Source organism: Pinus tabuliformis, chromosome 9, assembly GCF_031772625.1.
Source record: "Pinus tabuliformis cultivar Carrire ecotype Pingquan chromosome 9, CPIR1, whole genome shotgun sequence".
Lineage (NCBI taxonomy): Eukaryota > Viridiplantae > Streptophyta > Pinopsida > Pinales > Pinaceae > Pinus > Pinus tabuliformis.
Genome location: NC_142307.1, coordinates 718108620 through 718132573, shown reverse-complemented (window position 1 = coordinate 718132573; position 23954 = coordinate 718108620). Strand labels below are relative to the sequence as shown.

General features: G+C 42.8%; 1 long non-coding RNA gene across 16 annotated transcripts in view; it reads right to left on the bottom strand.

The window, feature by feature from the left end:
- Window positions 1-23743, bottom strand: part of LOC149150703 (uncharacterized) — a 307262-nt gene extending 283519 nt beyond the window's left edge. For 5 of the 16 annotated variants that reach the window (XR_016263623.1, XR_016263619.1, XR_016263624.1 and 2 more), the window contains exon 1: window positions 23244-23743. This is a non-coding gene — a long non-coding RNA (uncharacterized LOC149150703). Of the gene's footprint in view, window positions 1-22818; window positions 23113-23243 lie in introns of those variants that run through there. The other 11 variants (XR_016263610.1, XR_016263612.1, XR_016263611.1 and 8 more) reach the window with 9 other exon arrangements.
- Window positions 23744-23954: the final 211 nt, after the last annotated feature.

Sequence of the window (23954 nt, the reverse complement as noted above, 5' to 3'; positions counted from 1 at the left end):
ACATGGTATCAGAGCTAGTGCAGGTGAGACAAGAAGAGCAGAACTAGAAACCCCAGCGCTGAGCGGAAGGGGAAATCGAAAAGCTGCAGGAGGCAGCAAGTCAAAACCCTAAAGGGTTTGCGCAGTTCTAGCCAGAGGGTCGAAAATTCGAGGTAGTCTCTCTCCAAGTGAGTTGAGGGAGAGAAATAGCTTCCAATTTGAATTTTGTCGTGGCAGAGGGAGCAACGCTGAGCCTCAGCGTAAGGAGCAGTTGGTGGGACGCGGATTTTTCAGTGTGCAGTTTTGCCAGGTTGAAAGACGTCAGAAGAAAGAAGAAGAGCATAGTGAGGGAATACTTCCTTGGTGATTTCTTGTCGAGGAAATCAGCATTTCTCAATTGTTGAGCAGCAGCTTACTAGTCCATCAAGGAGTGCATAAGTCAGCGTAGGAGCTACACAGTAGGGAGAAAGAGAGAGTTGTTCGACAGTTTTCAAAGGATATGGCAACCAGTGGATCAAGACAGGTTGGACGGGGCTTCCAACTATGCCATCTGGAAGGCTAGGATGACTTTCCTTCTAGATGAGCATGCCCTAAAGACTTATGTTGATAATGTGGTAGTTGTCCAGGCGGATGCAGATCCGCTGAATAAGTACAAATTTGAGATGGCTAAGGCGAAGAGGATGATCCTGGATGGAGTCAAGGATCACGTGGTGTGCCACGTTGCAAGCAAAGGGACCGCTAAGGAGATGTGGGATGCCTTGGCCACATTATATCAGGGATCTTCCGAGCAGCGAAAGATGTACTTAGAGAAGAAGTTGAGATCTGCTCAGATGCAGAAGGGAGAACATGTGGATCCGTTCCTCACAAAACTGAAGGAGACCTGTGATGAGTTGTTAGTTGCGGGACATACACCTCAGGATTCAGAGTTAGTGAGACTGGCTCTAAATTCTGTCTCGGATGATTGGCAAATCTTTGTCCAGAGTATCCTGGGCAGAGCAGCATTGCCAAATTGGGACAAGATGTGGGCAGCTTTGAAACAAGAAGAGTTGAGGAGAGACCTGCTCAAGGTCAAACTTGACGGGAGCAACAGCAGCAGTGGGTCAAAGCCCAAAGTAGAGGAGGAGGATAACGAAGCCCTTGCATCGAAGGGACAGCAGGGGCAACAGAGACGTAAGAAGGACGTGTCCAAGGTGAAGTGCTTCAGATGTGGCGAGATGGGTCACTATGCATCCCAGTGTCCTTTGAAGAAGAAGGACAAGGATGAGAAGCATGATCCTAAAGTTGCAACTGCAAAGATCGAATAGGAAGAGGAGTTCGCCATGACAACCAAGATACCTCCAGGAGGGAGGTGGGCTGATATAGAATTGTAGTTCGATGGAGCTACAGATGGGCAAGATCCTTGAGGAGCCCACCTCTTGGATCATCACCTTGCTACGGGAGCCCATGATCAGGAGTAGCAGGATGGTGGAGTTTCAGTTGGTGCCATGGAGTGTTGATTCAACAGATGTAGTGGCTAGGAGAGCCAAAGACTGAGCAACACAGAGCAGAGAGGTAGCAATGCGAGGAGGCACAGTGCAGAGCTTCAGCATCTCAGTGGCTTCAGAGGCAGCATGGGACTAGCCGCAGTCGGGATTTCGACACCGAGTAGCCACTACATACTTGTCCAGTTGTGGGTGTTTTCAGTTGCTGGCAGAAGCAACTGAGTTGCAGTACGGATGCAGCGTTAGTAGTGGCAGTCCTAGTAGCATAGCAGATGCAGTGTTTGAGAGGGAGTTGCAGTACAGATGTAGCATTGACAGTGGCAGTGTCAAAGGTAGCAGCACAGTAGCAGCAGCAGCGCAGTAGTTGGTGGACAGCAGGTCAGACATCAGCAGCGCAGAGACGATGCTTCAGAGTCAGAGCAGTATGCAGAGAGACGGTGTATTGCTAGAGCACATTCCTCGCTAAGAGGGAGTGTTGATTTGGGATAGCATCAGATGTGCTCTAAGCCTCAAATTTTATAGGGAAGCTTGGGCACAAGTATTCCGAAGAACCCATAAAGCGTTTTAGGAAATTCCACCCATAAGTGATTCTATTAAAATAATTAATATTTTTAATGGGGTTCCTAAGACTAAACTCGGGAAAATTAAAATATTAATGGGTATTAATCTAATCAGGGGTGAAACTTCTAGAAAAAACCACAGATCAAGCTAAAACAATCTGATCCTTTGATTAAGATGTAATCTAGGCCGTTGGTTGTCCAACGAGAAGATATAAGAAGGGGCTTGAGGGTCATTTGGAAAACACAGAGAGATAGAGAAAATTGATTTTCTGAAGTGAGAAGTTCTCAGGAGGAAAAATCGATTGAGGAAATCTCTTGCAATTGAGGGGCAGGGATAGCAGCTTCCGGAGAGAGAGATTCTCAGTCGGAGATACATTAGCGGAGAGAGGCAGTGAGTGATCCAGAAGCCTTGACGCAGAGGCTGACGTAGGGCCATGCAGAAGTGACGCAGAGGCTGACATAGGGCCATGCAGAAGTGACGCAGAGGCAGAGAGAGAGTCGAAAATCAGAGCAAAGGGTCAATTTCAGCAGCCAGAAGCCGGGATGTGAGACCGGGAGGCTGAGAGCAGGGACTTTGGGCTACTGATCGAATCTCAGGCTGGGTGACGCAGTCCCTGGAAGGATTGACGCTAGGACAGCGTAGAGGCAATGCAGAGATAGCGCAGTGCCTGCCAGGGGCACTTCATCCAGCAATAAGATCAACCAAGATTTCTCAGTGATTGGGTGAGGTAAAACTCACAAAGCTTCTGCCAATATTTCTCTCTGTAACTGAATAACCTTGTGAGGTATTCAGTGATATATTCAAATTTTGCTACTACTTAATAATATAAAACCCTCAGAGTTATTGCACCGGTTTTCCCGCATTGGGTTTTTCCGAGGACTATTTGTCCAAAAATAATTGTGTCCTATCTGTTGTATTTTTCTTTCTTGCTCAATATTTTGTTTTCGCATATATGTTAATTAAGTGAAAGCTACAGATGTATTTGCTTCGATACTTACCGTAGAACACAGTAAATAACTTGCATGAATTAACAAGTAGGAGAAGTAACATCAGTTTGTTGCAGTAGGGATTCCGGCTTAGGAATTTTCACAGGAGAAACCCTATGGAAGTGATGAGGTCTTCAGGTTCAGATGAGATGAGGCAGAGACACTACCGAGATTGCAGGGTTCATTCCACAGAGTATGCTGCAATGATGGAGCCATTAAAAATACCATATAAAAGTTGTTCATAATTGGTTGGAAGATGGAATAGAAGGACATGGTGGTAATCATGCTGAAAAGCTTACCACATGTTTATTTTGAAGTTGTGGGTAGCCCCACTGTCTACTAGGACTGAGACACGCTGCCCCTGCACTGTGCCTCTGATCCTCATCATCAAGAATTTGGGGACCCCGCATAAGGAAGCAAGGACTCTCCCAGATGGTGTGAAAGATGCTCCTCCATGTGGTGGTGGTGGTGGTGGTCCCCTCTCTGTCGAACCCTCACTGTCTCCCCCACCATACTCCAACTCCACATTGTCCTCCTGATCACTATCCGAAAAGACCTCAATATAATGGGCTTTGCCCGCTGTGCACCGATGGCCTGGTGCCCATGGCTCCCGACAAGTAAAGCACAGTTTCCTCCTCTTGAGGTCCCTCCTAGTCTCCTCATCTAGCTGCCCACGTCCCTGGGCTGCTCTCTATGGTGGTGGTCTAGTATCACTTCCCTTCTGATGGTAGGGAGTGCGTGTAGGAATAGGTGCCCGGGTCTTGGGGATGGCCCCCTACAAGTCTCTAGCACATGTCACAACCTCCTGTAGCATAGAGGGCCTGCGTGACTTCACCAGTCCACCCAGTGGCTCAAGTAACCCCTTAATAAATGTGTACACCCTCCTAGCATCTGATAAATCCAGCACCATGACTGAGACTCTCAGAAACTCTAATATGTACTGCTCTGGATGACCCGTTTGTCTAAGTTGGGTCAGCTCCCTGAAGTGAGCCTCTGAATCCCTCTGATCAAACTGTGCCACCACTCTCCTAGTGAAATTCTCATAGGAAGTCACATTGGCATGCCCCAGAGTAGACAAGCCATGAAACCACCAGTCGTGTGCCTCCCCCTCCAAGTGCAGTGTAGCCATTTTAATGGCTTCCACCTCCATCATCATGTTGAGCTGGAAATAAGTGTCCAGCTTCTCCACCCAGGCCCGAGTTGTGCACTTGGTCGTGCCATCATATGTAGGGAAGTACATCCTCCCAATAGTACGCTGCAACTCAGAGTTCTACGTGCCCTAGCCTCCATAATTTATGCCCTTCGCATTTTTCTTGAGCTGGCAATAGTCTCTGAAAGATAGGGCTACCTTGAATTCGTCCCCCATGGATTGCCACTCCCTGAAATACTCCCCCAGGGACATCTGGTCATCCGATCCACCTTGCTCACTAGGTGTTGATGGCAAGAAAGATGGCAGCGTAGTCCTAGTTGGCCCACCTGAGGTTGGTGGGTGAGTAGCCGATGAAGGGTGGTCATACTATTGAGAGGCCCCAGAAGTCTCCCCAAATAGAAAATCTCGATGGATGCTCTGGTCCCAGTTCTGTTGTTTGATCTCATCTAGCATCTCCCTCTTCCCCTTCGCTAAATCATTGAGGGCCTTCAAGAGGCTGTCAAAGGCCATATCCTCCTTACTCCTAGGCTCCACCATATCCTCTACTACCACTGCCTTCCCACGCTCCTCAATGTCTGGTGTAATCTCTAACTCCCTCTCCCGGCTCTGGTACCTCTGTCTCCTGTAGGTGATATTCTGCCTGTCCTCCTCACTCATAGGAAAATCTCCCACGGCTGAGCCAAGATCTGGGCTTTGATACCACTGTAATGTTCCAAACTAGGAAAAATAGTGATATGCAAAGCAAATGACAAATACAACACTAGAAATTTCAAACATTCAGTAAACACTCAAATAAACTCCAAAAAATAATAACCAGTTGAGCCATTTTATTAATCAATTGGAGCAAGGTACAAATATGTGGAAGGAGTGCACCTGGGCTTGCGTGACAAAACCCAAGTGAAAAAATACAAGCCCAATGTGCTAGAAACAGTTGCTCCAATGATGCTTTGCGTTACCCAGAAATTTGCACTCTCTGCTGGAAAGGAACTGCTGGAAACCCCACCTCTGGTGCTCAAAAAATTTTGCAAAATTAGCCTCAAGCTCCTCAACCAAAACCCAAAAAGGGTTTGGCTTAGGTCCTCCACCAACTGCTGTAACATTCGGCCCCCAAATACCACGTCCTCCACCAACTGCTGCAAAATCCGGCCTGCCTGTAACTCACTAAAAATGCTCCACAAAACACACCAAATGGCTGAGATGCTCTCCCCCAAGGTTTCCCTTAGTTCTCCCGGCAATCTCCAGCTCTCAACTCCTTCTCTCAAGCTCCCACGTGTGCCCAGAAAACAGCCTCTGCGCTGGCCAAGATAGCTGCAAATCGTGCTCCACACTAGCAGCAATTCCCTGCTCTGAAACTCCTCCAAAATGTTGATGTTCCCCTGAAGATCCAATGCCAAAACTCTCCCGGCAATTGCTTCCCGAAAGACCCCTAAAACAACTACTAAGTACTCCCTTCCTGCGTCCTCCTGAAACACGCACTGGCTAAGCAAGCTGAAAGATACGCTCTGAATTCCCTCCAGTTCTCCACGATGGGACGATTTGGCCTTCCTAGGGTGGCACTCGAAGTCCCCTGAAGAAAGGATGAGCCCTCCACTTGGAAAACTCATGTTAAACAGCAAGTGACCCAGCTAAGCAACTCGAGCAACAAAAGTGAGTTCAATAGACAAAAGACCCTTTGTGAAGATGAGCTTCTCCTATTTATAATTTCGTGGGCTTTTCTCTCCATGTTCTTTGCCTTTCAAATTTCCCTCCAAGGCTATTTGAACTCCACACTTAGCCAAGTGCGTTTTTCCTATGTGGGTGGCCCCCACATTCCACTAACCAAACAATTCAGCCTTCTTTTTCCCCCAAGTCCTCAAGTCAAAAATTGGATGAGTTCCATGGTCACAACAATTATCCAAAATTGTGGGAAATGAAACCTGTAACAAAATAATTTAGGAAGGGACATTACAATCATTCTTGTCTTCAGGGGCCATGGCAACCTCTACATCAACAAATAAAAATCTGCATACAAAGCCCTAGCAATTCTTACTTTTTAGGGAAAAAATGATAATTTTTAAGACAAATACAAGAAAAATTAAAATAGATATCTGCATAGATAGCCCTAGCAATTCTTACTTTCTAGGAAAAAAAACAACAATTTTTAAGAGAGAAATACAAGGGAAAATAGAAATCTGCATAGATAGCCCTATCTTTTTTTAATTTATAGGGAAACAAACAACAACTTTTAATACACAAATAAAAGAAGATTAGGTGCCTTGACATACCTAGAGAAGCCTTCCAAAAGTTGACAACAATAGCAGCTCCAAAAGAAATCGAAAAACCACTTCAATCACTTCCAAAAAAGCTAAAATCCAACCCACAATCTTTGACAAAAATCTCGAATCTCTCCAACAAACTCTCTCTAGCTTAGCCATTCAACCAACTCTCAAATTTTGCACAAGAACCTCCTGAAAACTGTTGATTTACGGTAATATCGGATGTGCTCTAAGCCTCAAAATTTGCAGGGAGGCTAAGACACATGTATTCCACAATACCCAGAAAACGTTTTGGGAAATTCCACCCGGAAACAGCTTTGTTAAAATAATTAATTATTTTTAACAAGTGCCTAAGTCTAAACTTAGGAAATTAAAATAATTAAAGGGTATTAATTAAACTGAGGTTGAAACTTCTAGAAGAAGACAAGGATCAAGTCAATATGATGTGAGCCATTGATTAGAATCTAATCTGGGTCGTTGATTACTCAACTAGAGGATTATAAGGACTTCGATGGCCATTTGGAAAACACACCAGGAAGATACTCAGTTACCCAAGTAAGATAGATTTTCTCACTGGTCAAAGTTTGACAAGAGGAAATCGAATCAGAGGAAGAGTTGCAAGTGAGAACGAGAGAGGGCACCAACGTCAGTGGGGAGTGCAAGAGCAGAAAGAAAAAGCATAACAAAGGAGGGACAGCGCAAAGGTTGTGACGCTGGGACTGTGCAGTCCCTACGCAGAAGCTGACACAGTGAGACGCAGAGGGGGTAGCAGGTCCTCTCTAGAGTCATAATCTCACTGAGAAGCGTGAGAATATTGTCTATAAAATTTCCATAGAAATTCTTCTATTATGTTGGTTGTATCTTGTACATGAGATTTTTGCTGAAGATCAATAAAGAAACCCTCATCTGTTGCATCGGTTTTCCCACATTAGGTTTTTTCGGGGACAATTGTCCAAAAATAATTGTCATTGTGATTATACTTGTGCTAGTATTTTTCCTTACATTTACTTTCCGTAGTATTTTAATTGTGAAGGCTGCAGTAGAATTTATTTCGATATTTGTTGTAGAAACACTGTGAATAACTTATTTCTGAATTAATAAGTAGAAGAAATAATATCAGTCACTGCAGTTGGATTTCTATTTAGAAATTTTCACATGGTATCGGAGTTGAGTTAAGCATGAGTGCAGACCGAAGAGCCAGCGTTGAGGAGAAGGAGGGAGTTCGAAATTGTTGCATAGGCAGTAAATCGAATCCCTAGAGGAATTGCAGAGTCCAGTCTAAGAGGGCAAAATTTTCATAGGAAAATCTCTCTCGGAGAGAGTTGACAGAGAGGATGTTTTCCAGATCGAAGTTTGCCAGTAATAGAGGGAGCAGCGCAGAGCAGTCTTCAGGTGAAGACACAGTTTTTCTGCAGCAGTTGCTAGGGCAGAAAAGCGTCAAAAATCGATAGGAAACATAGCACAAAGAAGGATGGAAAATCAAGATGTCTCTGAATTATCTTCTAGATTGGAAGAAGAATTCGCATGCTTGTCAAGTTCGGTGTCAACAGATGTTTGGTATATTGATAGCGGGGTTCAGCCTGTTGATTTAGGGTAGCATCGGATGTGATCTAGCCACGAAAATTGGTGGAGAGGCTATAGCACATGAGATCTCCAAGACCCAGAAATGGTTTGGGTAGAATCTAACCAGTTTGGGAGATATTAAAATAATTAATACTTTTAATGGAGTTCTTAAGTCTAAACTTAGGAAAAATAAAATATTAATATGAATTAATATAAAACTGAGTTAGAATGGTCCAAAAGTCATGGATCAAGCCAAATCTAATCTTAGTCATTGATTAGAGATTTAATCTCGGTCGTTGATGAACCAACGAGAAAAGTATAAGAAGAGGCTTGAGGGTCAGTTGGAGGACACACGGAAAAAGATCACGAACTCAATTTTTTGGGGCAAGGTTTGCTGAGGAAATTGAGTGAAGTGATATGAGTTGCTACTGAGGGGCAGTGAATACATAACAAAGAGGCAGAGTTAGTACCGGAAGCATCAGCGTAGAAGCTGGGAGAGGGTTGACACAGAGCCAGCTAGAGGCAACCAGAGGCCACGCAGAGAAAGTCAGGAGTTGCGCAGAGCCTGAGGAGGGCCAACATGTGAGACGTGGAGGCTCCAGAGGCTGACCCAGAGCCCCGAGAGGCTGACGCTGAGCTAGAAAGGCTAACGCAGACCCTAGAGGCAGCGCTGGGAGATTTCGTGGGACAGATTGGAGCTGGAGAGCTAGATAGGGTGACGCAGTCCCTATCGAGGTGACACAGAGCAACAGAAGCTGCATTGTTGCTGTGGGATCGTTCATTCGGTGATTTAGCCGGAATATCTATCTCCGACTGAGAGGTACCACTTCCGAGGGCATTCTCTGTTGGGTGAGCCATTTCTGGCACCCTGGTTGTATTCTAAAACTGCATAATAATAAAACCCTCTAAATAGTTGCACCGATTTTCCAGCATTGGGTTTTTCCGGGGACATTAGTCCAAAAACAACAGTGTCACTTATGTGCTTGTTTCTTTCATTTGATGATCTGTATGTGTTGATACTGTACTTGTATTTATTTTTAGTATTTACATGGTAAATAACTTGTTAAGTAACTGAACAAGTAGGAAGAAATAAATCAGATAGTACAGGAAGAATTTCTAAAGAATAGACTTAGAAATTCCAACACAGCGCATATGACTAGAGTACGAGAATATTTCTCGAGCTATCAAGAAGAGCAAGTGGACTTCCAGATTACTATGGGAAACAGAACGAAGTGTAGTTCGGTAGGGAGAGGCACCATAGCATTTCAGATGGAAGCAGGAATCAGCATCCGAGCCACTAATGTTCTGCCTGTGCCCAAGTTAGGAATGAATCTGATTTCAGTGCCCAGTTACAGGACACGGAATACAATGTATACTTCATTGGAAGGAAAGTATACGTCAAACATCCACGCTGGAAGAAGAAGAGACAAATTGGAGCTCGAAGCAACAGACTATATAGATTGTAGTTTGAGTCTCCAATGGCACTGATAGGCAACAATCATAATGGTGAAAAGGAACTGAATGAACTATGGCACAGGCGAATGGGACACTTACACCATGGAGCACTAAGGATGCTCAGAGACACTGTTACAGGAGTTCCAATCCTTAGTACTGAGCATGTTGATGTATGTAGAGGATGCGTACTATGGAAGTACGCTAAAGCAACTTTTTCCAAAAGTGACAATAGAGCGGAAGGCGTATTGGGATTGATACACTCAGATATTTGTGGCCCAATGTCCACAAGAGCTCTTAGTGGTGGTGAATACTTCGTCACCTTTATTGATGATCACTCTAGAAAAACTTGGATCTATTTCTTAAAGACCAAGGATAAGGTCTTTGATTGGTTCAGAGAGTTTAAGGCTCTCGTAGAGAACATGACAGGAAAAAAGATAAAGGTATTGCGTTCAGATAATGGTGGAGAGTATACAAACAAAGACTTCACAGGTTTTTGCGCAAATAAGGGCATCAAAAGAGAATGGACAACTCCATACAATCTAGAGAAGAATGTAGTAGAGCGGAAGAATAGAACTATTGTTAGGGCGGCAAAGGCTATGTTATATGACCAGGACTTGCCTAGATTCTTATGGGTATAGGTTTGCAACACGGCGGTGTATATCCAGAATAGAACTCCTCACAGAGGATTAGGGAAGAAAAAGCATGAAGGTGTCTTCACATGGAAGAAGTCGGAGGTGAGTAATCTCAGGATATTCACAAGTGTGGCATATTGTCATATTCCAGACGAGAAGCGTAGTAAACTGGATCAGACTGCAGAAAAGGGGTACCTTGTAGGATATAGCAAGACCTCGAAGGCATACAGAATCTACATTCCTAGCAGCAGGAAGATTGTAGTAAGATGGGATGTAAAGTTCATGGAGGATAGAGCTTTTAGGAAATCTCGAGAGATGCCAGTAGAAGGTCAATCAGTAGATGTTCCATTAGTCCAACAACAGCAGGGGCAGCAAGGAGGACAAGCAGGAGGACAGACATCTAGATCGAGCACAGTGACCTACACTAGTATTTCCACAAAAGTAGGAAATCCAAGCAGTTCTCAACAGATGGAACAATAGGAATAGGAGTGGGATTTGATTGAGCCTCCCACCACCAATGGTAGAACCAGCAGGGAAGTACGGCAGACGTTGAGGGATGCAGAGGAGCTTGTTGGAGCTCCTAGAACCGAGAAGAGGCAGCGTAGACAGCCTGACAGGTACCAAGCCTTGGTAGCACAGGTTGAAGAACCCTCCAGCTTTCAAGAAGCCGTACAACACCAAGTTTGGGTGGATGTCGTGGTAGAAGAGTATAGTTCTATCATGACGAATGATGTCTGGGAAGTGGTACTTAGACCATAGGATAGATCAGTTGTAGGATCAAGGTGGATCTACAAGATCAAGTATGCTGCAGATGGCAGTATAGAGAAGTACAAAGCTAGGTTCGTGGCAAAGGGGTACGCACAAAAGGAAGGAATAGTGTTAAAATTAGCAACTAGGGCCAAACTCCATGTGGGTCACCTCATTTATGGCAGCTGATATTTGTCCTAGATTCCTCTTGTCGAGAGGTGTAGGATTGTTCTAAAAATCATCCGATTCCGACAAGTATTTATGGAGATATGAATTTATTTGTATTTACTTGACAAATTATCAAGGTCGGCCAGCAGTTAAATGTGTGGCACACATGCCCAGTGAATCATATAAATACAAGGGAGGTTGATTCATTTTTTCATCATCTCATCTCACTCATTCTTCTCTCTCTCTCCCTAGCTTTGGGTTATACAAGGAGCAGCTCACACATGGGAAGAAGGAAGACGCATTAGGGCAAGGAGGACATTGAAAGGAGGATGCAGAAGTAGCTGAAGGTATCTTTGACCTGCGTTGACCAAGCGTTGACTCATCAAGGGTGCGGTTTTGGTGTGGCTGCCTCTCCTAGGCAAGCCGCAGATTTTGGCACAAAAATCGAGGCAATCCGTCCACAGGTTTGACCAGTGTTGACTACCCTAGTTTTGGGTAGCAGGTTGACTTCAGTCAACAACAGTTTGACTATGTTTTTGGGGCTGTTCAAGGGCTGTTTCTTCAGGCTATTCGAGGGCTACTTGACCGGAAATTGACCATGCATATTGGAGGTCAATTTCAACTCATTTGACCAAGTTTGACTTTGCTGATCTAGGGTTTGTTGCTGCTGATATAAAATTACAGAACTCTGATTTTATATTATTTCTGTCTGCTGAACTATTGAAGATAAAAGAAGATTTGATCAAAGGGTTTCCCCGCATTGGGGTTTGTCCCTAGCTAGCCGCCACATCTTGTGTCTCTTGTCTTGGCTTGTTTTCTGTTGATCGTTTAATGTTCTATCTGCACTTTACTTAATGTATATGTGATTGCTAATCTGTGGCTAATAAGAAGAAAAGAAGTAAACTGCTCTAAGCATAGAACATACCATAATTTAACATGGTATCAGAGGTGAGGTGAAGACAAAGCCCAAGCAAGAGCAAGAGCAAGAGCAATCACCGAAGAGAAGGTTGGCAAGGCTATCCTAAAAACTTCATGGGGTCCTCAACACTCTTCCCCGCCGAAGACAAGCTCTATGAGAATTCTGACTATCACGGATGGAAGATGTCTCTCAATCTGACTTTAGAAGATCAGGAAGTGTTGGACCATGTGAGAGGCAATATTGTTGCGCCTCCATCAAATGCATCCGCTGCCGCCAAAAGCAAGTGGTCCAAGGGAGAAGTCAAAGCAAGGAAGATCATCCAAGACTCTATCGACAAGCGCCTGGTGGCCTATGTTTCCGAGCTGACAACCTCCAAGGAAATCTACAATAGATTGGTGAGTTTATTTAAAGTTAATGATGCAAATCAAGTTCTGTTCCTTAGAAATAAGCTGAAGGAAATTAAGAAGGGCAAAGATGAGAGTATGCAAGCATATTTCTTAAGGATCACCGAGATCAAGAATGATATCCTATCTATTGGGGAGGTAGTTCCTGACAGAGATATGACTATCACAACTCTTGGAGGACTGCCACCTGAATGGTATATATTCAGGACTACTCTTCTCAACAATAATGTCATCCCAGGATTTGAGGAATTGATGGCTAGATGTATTCAAAAAGAGACAAGGATGGAAGAGCAAGAAATGCCCGCACTTAAAGGCCATCCCTCTGCCTTTTCTTCTCATGCTAAAAGAAGAAACAATTCTGGGGCTAAATCCAAAGGAAAGGCTAGACCGAAGGGTGGAAGAAAAGGACAATGTTACAATTGCAATAAAATGGGCCACTATGTGAGGAAGTGCCCTGATAAAGGGACTTACACCATGACAATGACCAAAATCACTCTCAAGGCAATCAAAGGAATGGCAAGTCCAATGGCAGAGGTAAAAGAAATGTCGGAAATCAAGGAATAGGACAACCCTTCAAGAAGGCAAGAAACTCCAGGTATGAATCCAACGTTGTTAACAATCAGCAAGATGAATATTGTCTACCAACAGCCCTCTTTACTACTGCTCCCCGGACACGCTGGGAAATTGGCTTATTGATAGTGGTGCCTCAAGGCACTTCACTAGTTTCAAAGAAGCTCTCTCTAATCTGATAGAGAAGGAGACCAACCTAGAAATTGTTCTTGGGGACAATGAAAAATATCCCATGAAAGGCGTAGGGAATGTCACTCTTTAATTGAATCAAGGTAATACAATTCATTTGCAAGAAGTCCTATATGTACCTGATCTCAAAAAGAACTCGGTGTCAGTTTCGGCAATGGAAGACAAAGGCTACAAGGTAACCTTCATCGATGGCAAGGTACGTGTATGGAAAAAGAATTTTAAAGAAGCTTTCACTCTTGGGTTTCGAGTCGATTCATTATATCAGGTCGGAGGAAGTACGTTGGGTGTCATGTTTTGTGACACATCACTTCAGTCCAAACTATGGCATCGGAGGTTTGCTCACCTTCATTATAAAGCTCTACCCAATGCAAGACAAATGGTGACAAGGATGCCCGAGTTCCAAGTAGAACAAGAAGGTGTATGTCCGGGATGTGACGAAGGGAAGCTCAAAAGGGACCATTCCCCTCAAGCCAAAGCAAGACCTCTGATATATTGCAGTTGGTTCACTCAGACATATCTGGTATGATGCCTGTGAACTCCTTGGGAGGATATTTATATTACCTCACTTTTACAGATGGCTATTCTCGCAAGACTTGGATATACTTCTTGAAAAAGGAGGATGAAGTGTTCACTTGGTTTTGTCACTTCAAAGCCTTGATCAAGAATCAAATCGAAAAGAAAATCAAGATCTTAAGGATTGATAATGTGACTGAGTATGAATCCAATGAGTTCCATGACTTTTGCAAAGAAGCTGGCATTAAGAGGGAGACTACAACACCATATACTCCTAAGCAGTTTGGTGTGGTGGAAAGGAAGAATCGTACGATTATGGAAGTTGTCCATGCTATGCTTCACAAAACCAATGTGCAAAACCAATGCCCTCATCAAGCATTGGGTTCCAAGATTCCCGAAGAGATGTTCACTGGTAAGAAACCTGACGTATCTCATTTTAGAATTTTTGGAAGTTCGGTATATTTTCATGTGCCGAAGGAGAAGAGGAATAAATTGGGTGCATCTCGAAAGAAAGGAATCTTCATGGGCTATAGCGAAAACACTAAGGGCTATAGAATCTATGTGGTTGTTCAAAGGGAAATCGAGATTAGCCATGATGTCACCTTTGACAAAGATATGGCTCTTAGCAAAGTTGACAATCTTCCTACTCAAAGGGGATCTACAGAAGCTGACACCAGGGAACCAAACAAAAAGGAAGATGAGACAATGCCCGATGTGGAAGAACCTATGGATCCTATTGATCCCCCTCCACAAGAGCCTTCCTCTTCTAGGAAGAGGCCATCATGGCTAAGGGGGGCACTTGATGATGCTGAAGGGCACATTGCACCCAGGGTAACCTTTCGGGAAAATAAGAAGCCGACCAGGTATCAGGGATACTTGACCATCATGAGCACGATCATCCAAAATGAGCCTTCATCATTCGCAGAAGCTGTCAAGCATCAAGTATGGAAGGATGCTATGACTGAGGAATATGAGTCCATCATGAAAAACGATGTCTGGGATGTGGTCCCCAGACCCCAGGACAAAGCAGTTGTCACTTCGAAATGGCTTTACAAGATAAAGCATGTAGTTGATGGAAGTGCGAAAAAGTATAAGGCTTGTTTTGTCGCTCGTGGCTTCTCTCAGAAGGAAGGTATAGACTATAACGAGATATTTGCACCTGTTGCCCGATATACCACCATCCGCTCGATCATAGCCCTTGCTGCTTCGCAAGGATGGAACCCGAAGGATTTGAGATTCATGATCGAGAATATCACGTGTGCAAGTTGAAGAAAGCCCTCTATGGGCTAAAGCAGGCACCCCGAGCATGGTATGAGAGGATCGATAGCTACCTGATGAAGCTGGAATTCACTAGGATTGAAGCCAACCCTAACCTTTACTTTAAGGTTGAAGATGACAAACCTCTCATACTGGTGTTGTACATTGACGACCTCTTTCTAATAGGTGCAGACCCTCTCATTCTCAAATGTAAGAGGGAGTTGGCTTTCGAGTTCGAGATGAAAGACCTAGGACTGATGCACTATTTCCTAGGACTGGAAGTCTGGCAGAAACCAAGGGAGATTTTCCTATCTCAAGGAAAATACGTGGTGAAAATATTGGAGAGATTCAGTATGGTGGACTGCAAGCCCGTGACTACCCCGATGGAGCTTGACTTCAAGAAGTTAAGCGGTAGTGTTGCCGGACCTGTTTTACGAAATGATACCGAGTATCGTCAACTCGTCGGAGCATTGATGTTCTTGGTGAACTCCCGTCCAAATATATGCTTTGCAGTCAACACGTTGAGTCAACATATGGTTGAGCCTCACCACACACATTGGATTGGTGCCAAGAATCTATTGAGATATATTTGTGGCACAATCACTCATGGGTTGAGATACACTGCCGGAGATGTGAGACTACTTGGATATACCGATGTTGATTGGGCAAGCAGTGTGGTGGACCGAAAGAGCACTTCCGGGTGTTGTTTCTCTTTGGGATCTGCCTCGATATCCTGGATGAGCAGGAAGCAGAAGTCGGTGGCTTTGAGCACCGCCGAGGCAGAGTACATTGCTGCTAGTATGGCCTCTTGTGAGGCGGTCTAGTTGCGAAAGCTCTTCAATGAGCTGTTTGGATTTACATTGGATACCACCATGATCCTGTGTGACAACCAGAGCGGGATTCGTTTATCGGAGAATCCTATATTTCATGATCGCTCCAAGCATATTGATATCAGGTACCACTATATTCACGATATGGTGCAGTGAGGAACAATAAGGCTCCAACATATCGATACAGATGAACAAGTCGCCGACATTTTGATGAAGCCCCTGGGAAAGGTCAAATTCTTGACTTCTGAAAACAACTTGGTGTCATTCAGAGACCCTCTTATGAGGGTCAAGTATGATGTATTGAGCTCTGAGAGATCCAGGGGAGCGCGGGGTACTTCTTGAAGCAACATGCGACCACAGGGCGACTCACCAGCCCCTAGTGGTGCACTATGTACAAGGTGAAAGGTTCAACCTTCCCCTGTGACACCCCGTGGTGTCTGTAGGACAGGATGATTAGTTCTCATGTGGGCCAAGATGATTAGTTCTCCGTGGCGACTGTGGAACAGGATGATTAGTTGTCTTGTGGGCCAGGATGATTAGTTCTCCTATGGCGACTGTTGGGCAAGATGATTCGTTCTCCTGTGGACAGGATGATTAGTTCTCCTGTCGAGGCATCCTACCCATGTAGTTTGGGACTCATGGGAAGTACCTCTCATCTGATCAATGAGTAGGGAAATGGGGTTAGGGACCATTAGTAGTATTATCGATGGACGCATCGTTGTATCTACCGTACTCCCTATGCTAGGATGACCTCCATTGATCTGGGATCAATGATACTGATCTGGGATCAGTGAGAGTGGTATGACACACTCTGAGACTGACTTCAGGCCAGTGGAGGATGGTATGATACATCCTCGATCATTTCTTCTTCTTCATAGTTCAAGTAGAGCAGAGCAGGGCCAAGCAGTGCAGGGCAGTGCATTTGATGGTTGGGATAGTAGCAACAATCAAACGGATTGCAAATGGAGTTCTCCCTAGTTGAGAGGGAGTGTTAAAATTGGAAACTAGGGCCAAACTCCATGTGGGTCACCTCATTTATGGTCGCTGATATTTTTCCTAGATTCCTCTTGTCGAGAGGTGTAGGATTGATCTAAAGATCATCCGATTCCGACAAGTATTTATGGAGATATGAATTTATTTGTATTTACTTGACAAATTGTCAAGGTCGGCCAGCAGTTAAATGTGTGGCACACATGCCCAGTGAATCATATAAATACAAGAGAGGTTGATTCATTTTTTCATCATCTCATCTCACTCATGCTTCTCTCTCTCTCCTTAGCTTTGGGTTATACAAGGAGCAGCTCACAAGTGGGAAGAAGGAAGACGCATTAGGGCAAGGAGGACGCTGAAGCAGCTAAAGGTATCTTTGACCTGCGTTGACTCATCAAGGGTGCGGTTTTGGTGTGGCTACCTCTCCTAGGCAGGCCGCAGATTTTGGCACAAAAATCGAGGCAATCCATCCACAAGTTTGACCAGCGTTGACTGCCCTAGTTTTGGGCAGCAAGTTGACTTCAGTCAACAACAGTTTGACTGTGTTTTTGGGGTTGTTCAAGGGTTGTTTCTTCAGGCTGTTCGAGGGCTACTTGACCGGAAATTGACCATGCATATTGGAGGTCAATTTCAACTCGTTTGACCAAGTTTGACTTCGTTGATCTAGGGTTTGCTGCTGTTGATATAAAATTACAGAATTTTGATTTTGTACTATTTCTCTCTGCTGAACTATTGAAGATAAAAGAAGATTTGATCAAAGGGTTTCCCCGCATTGGGGTTTGTCCCTAGCTAGCCGCCACATCTTGTGTCTCTTGTCTTGGCTTGTTTTCTGTTGATCGTTTAATGTTCTATCTGCACTTTACTTAATGTATATGTGATTGCTAATCTGTGGCTAATAAGAAGAAAAGAAGTAAACTGCTCTAAGCATAGAACATACCATAATTTAACAAATAGACTATGGGGGGACCTTCGCCCCAGTAGCCAGATATACCTCTATCAAATCCGTTATATCCCTAGCAGCTCAAATGGGATGGGAGATTCACCAGACGGATGTCAAGACGTCATTCTTGAACGAGGTGATAGAAGAAGAGGTGTATATAGAACAGCCTGAAGGCCTCGAAACTCATGAAAAGAGAACTCATGTATGCAGGTTAAAAAAAACCCTGTTTGGGCTCAAGCAAGCACCCAGAGCATGGTATGGTCAGATTGATAGTTACTTGCAGCGTTTGGGATTCGTCAAGAGTGATGTTGATCCCAATCTCTAGTATCTAGTGGTGGAGAATGAGCAACTTATTCTGGTATTATATGTGGATGACTTGTTTCTAACAAGGTCATCTAGGCTCATAAAGGACTGCAAGCAGAATTCGACATGAAAGATATGGGGTTGATGCATTCTTTTCTAGGGTTGGAAGTTTGGCAGAAGAATGGAAAGATCTTCCTTGGGCAAAGAAGATATGCTACAGAGATTCTGAAGAGATTCAGATTGCAAGATTGCCGACCCATGGCTACGCCCATGATCACCAACTAGAAGAAAATAGATGCATCAGGAGACAAGGAGGTGGACCCCACCTTATACAGATAGCTCATTGGGTCGCTCATGTATCTGGTCAACACTAGGCCAGACATTTGCTTCGCTGTCAACACCCTTAGTCAATTCATGGTGGAACCGAAAAGGGTGCATTGGGCAGCAGCTAGGCACATTTTTAGATATGTGCGTGGAACAGTCAAATATGGGTTGAAATACACCGGAGGAGATGACGCCAGATTGAATGGATTCACAGATGTAGATTGGGCAGGTAGTTCAGTAGACCGGAAAAGTACCTTCGGGTATTGCTTCAATGTTGGATCAGAAACGATCTCTTGGTGCAACATGAAGCAAAAGTTGGTAGCCCTAAGCTCAGCAGAAGCAGAATATATGGCAGCCAACACAGCTACGTGCGAAGCTATATGGCTTAGAAAACTGCTTGTGAGTTTGTTCAAGAAGAGGATGGAAGCGACCAGTATTTTCTGCGATAATCAGAGTTGTATTAAACTCTCTGAGAATCCAGTATTTCATGATCGGTCGAAACACATTGATATCAGATGTCACTTTATCAGAGACTGTGTTCAGTGTGGGGCAGTACAGTTGCAGTATGTCTCCACAGGAAATCAAGTAGCAAACGTACTCACAAAAGCTCTAGGAAGAGCTAAGTTCATCCAGTTCAGGGAACAGATGGGTATGGTAGAGAATCCGTTTCAGTAGTAGAAACAGGTGGTTTCTCAGTTGTAGTGGCAGGAAATGAGAGGGAGTTGCAGTACAGATGCAGTGTTGGCGGTGGCAGGGCCAGTAGCAGTACAGATGCAGCATTTGTGCAGTAGTTGATGGACAATGGTGTCAGACATCAGCAGCACAAAGGGAGATGTCACAGAATCAGAGTGATGCTTCAGCAGGTTGCATTACTAGAGCACATTCCTCGCTAAGAGGGAGTGTTGATTTATGGTAGCATCGGATGTGCTCTAAGCCTCAAAATTTGCAAGGAGGCTAGGACACATGTATTCCACAATACCCAGAAATCGTTTTGGGAAATTCCACCCAGAGACAGTTTTATTAAAATAATTAATTATTTTTAATGGGTGCCTAAGTCTAAACTTAGGAAATTAAAATAATTAAAGGGTATTAATTAAATTGAGGGTGAAACTTCTAGAAGAAGACGAGGATCAAGTCAATATGATCTGAGCCATTGATTAGAATCTAATCTGGGTCGTTGATTACTCAACTGGAGGATTATAAGAAGGGCTTCAATGGGCATTTGGAAAACAAACCAGACAGATACTCAGTTACCCAAGTAAGATCGATTTTATCATTAGTCGAAGTTAGGCAAGAGGAAATCGAATCAGAGGGAGAGTTGCAAGTGAGAAGGAGAGAGGGCACCACCATCAGTCGGGAGTGCAGGAGCAGAAAGAAGACGCAAAGCAAAGGAGGGACAACACAAAGGTTGTGATGTTGGGACTGCGCAGTCCCTACACAGAAGCTAACGCAATGAGACGCAGAGGGAGCAGCAGGTCCTCTCCAGAGTCAGAATCTCACTAAGAAGCGTGAGAATATTGTCTGTAAAATTTCTCACAGAAATTCCTCTTCTATTCTACTGGTTGTATCTTGTACATGAGATTTTTGCTGAAGATCAATAAAGAAACCCTCATCTGCTACACCGGTTTTCTCACATTGGGTTTTTCTGGGGACAATTGTCCAAAAATTACTGTGTCATTGTGATTATACGTGTGCTAGTATTTTTCCTTATATTTAATTTCCGCAGTGTTTTAATTGTGAAGGCTGCAGTAGAATTTATTTCGATATTTGCTGTAGAAACTCTGTGAATAACTTATTTCTTAATTAATAAGTACAAGAAATAATATCAGTCACTGCAGTTGGATTTCTATTTAGAAATTTTCACAAAAACAACCCTGCAAAATAACAAATATCTCTCCAAAACCCACTCAGTAATCTCAGCTCAAGAAATACAAGAAGCTCAAATGAACAATGTGAGTGAAATAGAGGGGGAGAGGCTCTTTAAATAACTTTGAGAGGGGCATAAGGGGGACTTCCTTCAGCTTAGGTGCTGTAGTTGAGGGGCAACTATTCCAATATTTCATCAAAATAGCCCAAGACATGCACCCAACCTCATCCCTTTGAAACCCATGCCATTCAAGTGAGACAAGCCATGGCCATAATGGAATCTTAGTGAATAGCTTAAAACTTTGCAGACCTCATCAATGAGAAAATGCCTTGTTGACTGAAACAAGTAAATATAATATGGTTTTGTTCCCTGTACTGTCCACCCATCAAACAATATGCAACTTGTTTTTGCCTAGAAAGCAGAATGCTTAGAAGATATTGTTTCCATGTCTTGCATAGCCTCAATGAAAATTTCATTCATAGTTAGAGCCTCACAAGTAGGAGCTTTGAAACCAGGGCCACATGGAACAACATCCATCATAACTTGTTAGTATCAAAGATCTAACAACATTTAAAGCCAAGTTTAATTAGAACCCAAAAACACCTATGGCTTATGTGCTTGCTCATGAAGCTTTTACCCCCTTTTCACACTCTACAAGGTGGGTTGAGAATTGAATTGGGTACAAGGAGCATAAAAGGCACGTAGTAGTAGGAGAGGGGATGGAATAAGTATGAGAATGTGGTGTACATGTATACCAATAGCAAGAGAAGTAATACCGATTTCAACATGAGGAGAAGATGAAGTAGGTCACCCTATCTCAACTTTAAACTTTTTTCGTTACACTTGCTTTCAACTGTGGTATCTAGATTGGCTTGGCATTGATACGTTATATCTGCAGATTCTTTTAGACAATGTCCCGGCCAGTAATTTTGGCAAGTTGGTAATCACAAACAATTCACTCCTAACCTTTTCACTAAAAAGCCCTTGTCATGCCCAACAAAAGTCTTTTTCCTTCACCATATTGAAATCATTTACAGATTTGAGATCTGGTGTTAGAATTATGTCGCTACTTATGAATATGAAAAATCACTATGCCCTGATTGTGGTGATTTAGAAAAAACAGGCAACAGAAATAGGAGAACATCAACAGTCTATTAAAAATAAGTAAGAAGGAAGAAGCATGAAGCTACAAGGCCATAAGAATAATATTCTAAGCTATTTACACAGGCAAATTTCAAGAGATATCTCTGGTTTATAGATAGGAAACCCAACAAGACGTGACCTGAGAAACTAGTGGCTTTAAAAAAGCATGGGCATATCTCCTAACAGCATTTATTTTCACCCAATCAAATCCCTATGACTCACACTGATAAATCAACATTGGTGACTCACATGTCATAGCCTTTTCAAGCATTTAATGGTCAGATGCTATCTTCTCTTACATTTCAAGCATTAACGATCAGATAATATTTTTTGCCTGCATTTTCAAATCTGATCTCCCATTTTCTTCACACCTCTCACTTTTTGTGCTCACCATTGCACAATAAATTTGACATTGTCCTTCACTAGTAATATAAAATAGACATTTAGCCCCTGGGGTGTGGATCAGTTGGCAATAAGGTGCACTGTTAAGGCACTCCTGTGATGCCACTGGGTCAAACTTCACTAACCCATTTACCATCCATGGGGCCATGTGGATACACCTGGAGGTTGTAGTGGTAGCAGTTGAAATTAACCCATGTCATACAAGTACAAGCCCAGCCCAGTTGCTGATTTTACCAGTCAACATATATATACATATATAATAGACATTTAATATTTCAACAAAACCTTCAAAATACCTCCAATGTCATAGCTCCTTCCATGTTGAATCTAATTCCCCATGTGCCTCCCTTGCAAAAATATGCTGCCCAAGCAATGTTCTGTGGTAGAAATGTAGCCTCTGTACTTGCAATGAATTTTTGGTCTCCAAGCACTTGAAAATCTTGAAAAAGCGTGAAGTTTCACTTTCTTTAGCACTCCAAAGTGTTAGCTGAAAACCCTCCCTCTTAATCCAAAACAACACAAGAAATAAAAAAAAAATGACAGAATTATAGAAGAAAATAAAACAGGGAATTCCACCTTATATTCAGGTCGTCCAAGTGGTCAGATTTGACTCGCCTAGCTTGAGAAACTCCATGAGTTTCTTTTAAACTAATCAAGCCTAGACAGACTAATCGAGTTTAATGGAAATTGAACGAATTTGACTGAAATTGTGAACATGGCTTCCCAATTAATGCACCGAGTTAACTCACCAAAGGCATAGTTGAATAGCGGACAAGACCAAGCAATTTCCAGTCATGATTCCAACTGGAATCCAGCAATGGATCATGGTTCCGCCATGTTTAAAGGGTTTTGGGAGTCTCCGAATTGACCCAGAAACTTCAGAAAGAAATGTAACACGCCAGATCGATCAGAACCATGAAATTTTATTTTGCCAGATTCTGGCAAGGGTTGGCCGGAGCGGTGCATTTTGTGTACTGGATAGACAACGCTCTCGCTAAAACTCCATAAAGGAAAGCTTAAAGGAATTTAGCGGGCTAGGCATTTTTATGCAAAAAATAAACACAATATTTTCAAATTGCTTTTCATTTTTAAGGTTAAAATTAAACTTGAATTCTATGGTCGTTAAATGAACCTGTGAACGGCTATAAATTTTACAATTTGAACAAACTTCATGTAAAAATTTATGGAGGCAAAGCATTCACAGGGAAATGGGTTCATACAAAAGGTGGTGGTTCACGAATTCCTGGTATTCTTACATAAAACTTCCATAAGAAGAACCAATAAGTCAATCATCATCATCTTCAAATAAAATGATATACAGGTCCCAAGGATAATGAACCAGCCATTGACATGGAACAATAAGCATGGGCTTATTTGTAATAAATGCCCGGTCATTATTCAATTTGTTTGACTTTCCGGAGCTCCATGAATGTCACTAAGCCCTGCATATTTCTTGTGGCACCTGCTAGGATGTACTTGTTGACCTGAGCCAGTATATTTATCTATTGACTAGTTAAGTTGCCATTGTGTCCATACAGTCTAATTCAATCAGCAAGCAATCTGCACAAGGTTGTTGAATGGAAGATTAAACTAGAATTGAGATTACATTACATACCCTTTGAAGCATATTGAAGATGGTCCAAAACATCTTGACATCCATGATTCATCCATCCTGATAGATCTCCCGTTTCTTTCTCCTCCTGTTTCTGCATGTGGAGAGATCATGGCATATATATAATGAATATACCATCTACTATCTATTGCTGAGCAATTTATTTATTTCCGCTCCATTTCCTGTTTTCAAATTCTTTTTGGAGTGAAGGCAATGTTTTGGACAGCTTTGGGGTTATTACCTACAGAATGCCCTGTGGATGGAACTTCGGTAAATTGAATGCCGTTATGACAAACTGTCAAAAGGTGATTGATTGTTAAGACAAGCTCTCAAAGGTGATTGTCTTGATTGTTAAGACACTCTTTAATTTAGGTCACTGGTTCAAGCCATGGGAAGTCACATCCATGTAATGAAAAAACTATATCCACGATACCAAACGATTAAATAAGTGGTCGTCACTAAGAAATTGGTTTACGGTATTCCCACGAATTTTCGAAAATTTATTTATTAGTGAACCGTCTTATTCTTAAAAAAAAGAAAGTCTCTAGATAAGAAGATACTTTTGGAAAGAAAATTATAAATATTGATTTATTTTTAAATATTATGAAAAAATAGCCATTAGAAAAAGTTATAAAAAGTTATAGTTATATATATATTAAAATTGAAATTTCATTTTAATTTTTGAATTAATAAAAATATATATTAAAATTGAAA